This window comes from Asparagus officinalis, chromosome 1, assembly GCF_001876935.1.
Source record: "Asparagus officinalis chromosome 1, Aspof.V1, whole genome shotgun sequence".
Taxonomy (NCBI): domain Eukaryota; kingdom Viridiplantae; phylum Streptophyta; class Magnoliopsida; order Asparagales; family Asparagaceae; genus Asparagus; species Asparagus officinalis.
Genome location: NC_033794.1, coordinates 118,888,261 through 118,894,847, shown reverse-complemented (window position 1 = coordinate 118,894,847; position 6,587 = coordinate 118,888,261). Strand labels below are relative to the sequence as shown.

Here is a 6,587-nt window from a genome sequence, read left to right as displayed (position 1 = left end):
TCTCCCTATAAATACCAACAAACTCGACAGAGTTCAAGGTCGGGAAAAATAGAGATCCAGGAATCGGATTCAGAGAGTGAGAGTTGGAGGATTGTCTCTTTACACAGTCTGGGGAATCATCTTCAACTGAAGAGTCCAGATATTCGATACTTGGCTTATTAACCGAATTATTTTCGGTTCAAATAACTCTTTTCATATTAGAGTTTGTTACTCGTTCTGAGTCACAATACTCGTCAAGAGTTATCAACCAGACAAACCAGTTGTTCCAGTGAATTGAAATTTTCGGATCGTCAATGGAGAGCAAACTCGATGCGAGCATTCGAGGGAAGCATTCCATCGCCACCGTGAAGAACCCAGAATTAAACAAAGGGGAGAATCTAGATCATTATCTTCTCTTTTGTAATTAGGAAATCCAATTGTAATTGAGAGTTGAGAGATTTGTAAACATTCTTTTTCTAAACAGTTAGAGAGAATAAAATCAAACACAATTCTTTCATTCATTTTCTTATTGCAAAATTTTCCACAAACAATATGTTAGCACAAAATACATACAACATATAATATTTTTTATCATCAAAACAAACATATCTTGGGGTCAAGATACCCAACAGTTACTGCTAGAACTATACTTCATAATGACAATTAAAATATCCTAGTTAAGTATATTAATTCTAGTTTAGCGTAAAAATTTATTTTTTATAATGTTTATATAATAATTATAACAAATCTAATAATACAATTTCACATATTTGAACTCAAAATGAATCTAACTTATTTATAGTAATAAAATAAATAATTAATTAAATTATTTTGATATTTAACCACATATATGGTCAAAGCATGTTTATGGATAAATATTTTTAAACAAAAGAACTGAATTAAATCTATGGAATTCTATTCCTATCAAATCACGGTTATGGATAAATATTTTTAAATAAATAAACTTACTCTCACTTAACGGATTTGTATTTAAATTCCAAGAATATTTTTGTCTACTGAAAGATTTTTCTGAACTCGTGCTTTTAAAGAGAGTATGATTCTGTGTGCTTGTTTCCATGCAAGTGAATACGAAAGTAAAATGCAAGAAAGTTGCCACATAAGATTTAATATTGTCACGCCCCGGTTCCAAAACGTAATAACTTGGGACGTGACTTGGCCGGCAATGCAACAATACGGTCACATTCACGCCTCTGGATCATTTTGTATACAGATATATATATTGCCATAAGAACTACAACATAGAGCATGTATCTAAGAAAATAGATAGATAAATAAATATCTGAAAAGACGGAGTTCTACTACAAGTCCACAACTATCCAAAATGGGAAAGAGAAAAAATACATCATAGTCTAGAGAACCACATGTGATTACAGAAAAAGTCTAAAATAAATAACTAGCTAAATAAACTGAAGTTGAGAGTGTGATATGACAGAATGTGATCACTGCCGCTGGCCTGATCCCCAAAGAAATCTCGGTCCTATGAAGAAAGAACGATCCCCGAGTTTGGGGCACACAAACCCCAGGGGAGTTAGAAAACTCTCAGCAAGCATGTAAAATGAGGAAATTATGTGTGTGTAAGTGTATGTGGCATGTATAAAGAAAAGATGGAATCTCAATTAAAGATGATAAAGAAAAAGTCGCTATGTTTAGATATGAAACATGGTTTACCACAAAGCATATATCTTACTCTGTGCTAAAAGGAGTTAAGATTTAGAAACTCACAACACGAGATGAGTACGTCGAGGGAATAATCCAAACAAGGAAACCCTCATATATATATATATCATATATCTCAAATTGTAAATCACTAAATATCAACCCCCAAAATCCTATAAACAAGAGATAAAAAATACATCACCAATACCTCATCCAGGACATGTCTTGCATGCCAAATCTATCACATAGCATATAAATACATTATTCTTATTTTACATATTATTTGAATTAGAGAAGAATAGTATCCTGTATATAAATCGGTCTTTCCCGTAACATGTCCTGAGAACACGGCTTCAAGTCAAGTATTGGCCATTGACCCTTGTATATATAACTCAAGATATCAGGAATGCGCATGAGCCCGTTTATATACCTTATATATTCTCCGTCTAATTCCCCTTTATAAATCTCATATTTGTCAGTTTAATTTAAATGACTGTGCATGAAATGTTATGCACTAACCACAGAGTTACCGTGGAACGACTTTCGTAAAACTATAAAAAAAATAACCGTGATCCAGAACATGTCCAATCAAGATGGGTGTATCGTCTAATATCCAAGGAAAAAATCTCATATCGGGATATCGATATCGAGAGCATATCCATGCTATGAAAGCATGCTTATAAATCACATTTTTAACAGAAGTCGTCTTCATGTACAGCCTCTCCTATTGGAAGACAACTAGGTGATCAATCAACAATTTTCCATAAAGTCATGCGCGTCAAAGCAAAGTATCAAACAAGATAAGTATTATATGTATAAACCAGGTTTTAATCTAATTGAAATATTTCACGTTATCTCCAATTTCAATACCAGATAAGTCAATGTTATCAAGAAAGCCAAATAAAATACTCCTGGGAGACAAGATAATGAGATACATGGTAATCTCGTGACTATGGAAAGAACATGAGGGTGTAAGGAGAGTACATATTAAACAAGCTGATTAGTATTCAAAGATATATTTTAATAGATGTTATTAATATTGGTCACCAAACTTTCATGTTTTTGAATTTAGTCCCCTGAATGTTCCTATTTAAAAGTTGATGGACTCTGACATGGATGTTTAACTTTATTTGAGTATGGATAGTCAGTTTCATATTAATAAACCGAATTATAGACATAGTGCCCAAGAAATTTTTTGGATGATTTGAAGTGTTAAGACAAAAAGAAAAATGTCATGACAATAGAGGAGAACTAAACAGGAAAAGAGCAACACTAATAGAAAACAATCACGTAACAGAGAGTCAATTTTATATTTTCAAATAACTGAATGAAATAAACATGGAAGGGAAAGAAAGAAATCTCGGGACTAAGATTAATGGGCTGGATGCAAACATTGGTACAAGAAATTCACAAGCTATTAGCAAAAATTTTACCTCTACATAACATTTTAAGGGCTGATACCAACTGCTTGTGTTTTATCATGCTATCAATGTTAGGTTATTAATTTTGGGCCTTCGATTGTATCACAAGCAACATAATGATAGTTTCTATCACTTAATAATTAGTAATATAAATAGGATCCCCAATAGGATCCCCTAAAACTTATCTTACATTTTACACTAGATTTACAAATAGAACCAAACGCTAAAGTAAGCATAAGCTCTAAACTTATCAGATCCCAAATCACGCCCAGATCTCAATATAACCAACACAAGCACAAGTTATTCTAATCATACTATGGATATTTATTCTAATGAAATAAATGAAAGGTAATTAGAAAGATAAAGATGATATCTTCAAAATATTGCATAAAGGATCTCAGACTGTCCCTTCCATATTAAGATAATATAAGTGTTTGAAACTATCTATCAACTATTCATTATGATCCCTTTAAAGAAATATTTATAATTTAACAAGCTGGTTATGAAATACTAAATGGATAGAAATGCTTGCACGAAGGGAAATCAAATAATAATAATAATAATAATAATAATAATAATAATAATAATTGAGGAAAAGAATGCTTCCCGATTAATGTTGAATATTTATAATTTAACAAGCTGGTTATGAAATACTAAATGGATAGAAATGCTTGCACGAAGGGAAATCAGTTTAAAGGGAGAGATTAGTGGAGGAATTTGTTTAGTGGAGAGTTAAGAGAAGTTAAGTGAGAGATTTGTGGAGAGGGATTAGTAGGTTTGTTAGGATTTTCTAGGATGGGTTTTTATTTTATTTTATTTTATTTTTTTCCAATCTTGTTATAATGTGGGCCTCCAAATGAATTGATTTGCATCTAAAAAATGGATTATTACAAATATAATTTTGACTTCCCTTAAAAAATTGGCGAAGTCACATAAAAGTGACAAAAATGATAATCAATTTTAATTAAATAATTTTAAACATATTTACTAGTTTATCCTATTTTATCACATCATCTTTACATCAAACTTTCAACAGTAATTTTTTTTTCAAATAAACACTATATTTTACTTATATGTTGACCTGAATGTGAAAGTCATTCATAAAAAAAATATAACTTACATGTTTTTAATCCACTTTCAAATTGCCAAACCCCCGTATAATTTACTCTTTTCAATATTCTTTGCCCACCTTATTCTTAAATACGTAAAGTTTTGGATCTGTATAGTTTGTTACGATTGGCAATAGTTATCATATGTATTGAAGTATGAGTTAGTAATTGTAAGTATTTCATGAAAATTTGAAAAATGGCAAGTGACATATTAATTAAAGCCTATTTACTAAAATTAATAAAATTAGAGGAACCTTTCATATAATATGTGGCCTCAAAGCGAGTCATATATATATATATATTCCTTTTCTTTTCGTTCTTTTCTCCCTTTTCATTTTTTTTCAAAAAAAAAATTCGTCGACAGCAGGATTCGAACCTGCGCAGGCAAGCCCAACAGATTTCGAGTCTGTCTCCTTAACCACTCGGACATATCGACGCAATCGCTCTTCGACAGATAGTTTAAAATTTTATCGATGATCTTAATCTACGGTTCTTCACAATTCAATTAATAAGATGCATTTTGTTATTAATAATACGACAAAATCAATTGTAAAACATTAGATTTGGATCCAGCTGTTAACCACAAATGACTTTAGAATGAGTATGCTGTTAAAGTTGAAAAAACCTTAGTATCATTTTCTGACCGACCTACCAATATAGGTTTAATACAGCACTATCTTATGAGACTAAAAAAAGTCCAATGGAGAACTAATGAAGAGGTTGCTTAATGATAAGTTCGAAAATTTAGTTGTTAACATTAAAAAGTCAACATATATAATTTAGACACATTTTGGACTCTCTTGTGTCATGACTTTTATGCTCGGACTGAATATGAAAAACATGAGCAAGAAAATGAGTATAGTAGAAATGAGACTAACAATGCTTTATAAATCAAATTGTTAGGCAATTTAAAAAAACATACACAAAGAATGAGTATAGCAGAAATAGAATGTTACAATGGTTTTTACGACTATATGTATAGTTGGTTTGGATATAAAAATGGAGAGGCCAGGGGAGGGCAATGATTATAGTAATCCCAAAGTGAGGGAGTGGAAAGGGTGGGGTGTGATGGAACTAATTGTGTTTGAATAGACAACTAGAGGAAGAGAGGGATGCACTATTATTGTGTCTGTTTAGAGTAGGGAATAGGAAGGGAGAAAAACTAATGACAAATATGACTTAAGTTTAGGGGTAACCTTGACATTTTAGGAAAAGATCACTTAAAACTCAATTCATCCCTTCCCAATCCGTCCACTTTTGGAGGGTTAGAAAAGTAAAAAATTTACTTCTTTTTAACCCTCTCAACACTTGTCTTCACTTACTAAAAAATGTAGGGTTTTTTTATATAAAACCACCACAAAATATAGTGACTTTTTGGAAAAACCGCCACAAAATTTCTTATTTTCATAGAACCACTAGAAAATGTAGTGGTTTTTCAGAGAATCACACAACTTTTTTTATTTTATAGAACCACCATAAAAATATGCATCCAAAACAAAGTTCCACCAAATTATAATTTTGCATCTATATCATGTTACACTAAATAATATGCTAAATTCCTAAAATATCCTCATGGTGGGAGCCACCAATCTACTATTATATTTTCTCAAACCAACAAAAAACCTGAGCATCGTTAATGACCCAAATTGTTGGAAGATTCCAATATGGCTCACACTATCTTACGCTCAATTCCTAGTAGCCTCATTATCAAAAAAAAAAAAAGGCAAAGCAAAATAAAACAAAACAAAATAAAATACCTTATTTCCCTCTAAAACTTTGTTAACTCCCTTAAAAAAAACTTTAATTCCCTCAGAATACTCTCACTCATCCTCTCTAAAATTTTCTCATAATGGATATTTTATGTTATTTTATAATATTATTTAACAAAATACTTATGTAAATTATGACTTGTGGGACTTTGTAAAAGATTTATATTTTTATGGTGGTTCTATGAAAAATAAAATTTTTGTGGTGGCTTTTTAGAAAAAAACAATATATTTTTTTGGCGTTTCTATGAAAATAAAAAATTATGATGGTTCTCCGAAAAACCACTATATTTTGTGGTGGTTTTGAATAAAAAAACCCAAAAACATAAACAAACATAAATTTTGAATGTTTAGCATTATAACCTTCCCCACTCCTCCCTGTTAGACCCTAGAGGGGGGGTGATTAGGGTCTTACACTAATCTAATCCGATTTTATGCAAATTAAAACTAATTACCAAACTATTCTTGCAAGATAGATATACAATATATTATGAGCAAGAATAAGTAATATGAACAAAGGGAAATATCCTAGCAATGAGATATACTATGACATATATGTGAGGATATACAAATAACACAAGGATAAACAATCTAAACTAGATAGTGGGTAATATAAGCAACAGGAAATATACAAA

The 6,587-nt window shown here is 31.0% G+C and overlaps 1 non-coding gene across 1 annotated transcript; it reads right to left on the bottom strand.

The window, feature by feature from the left end:
* Nucleotides 4,542-4,622, bottom strand: TRNAS-CGA. Its single transcript has one exon. It is a non-coding gene; the product is annotated as a tRNA-Ser (tRNA).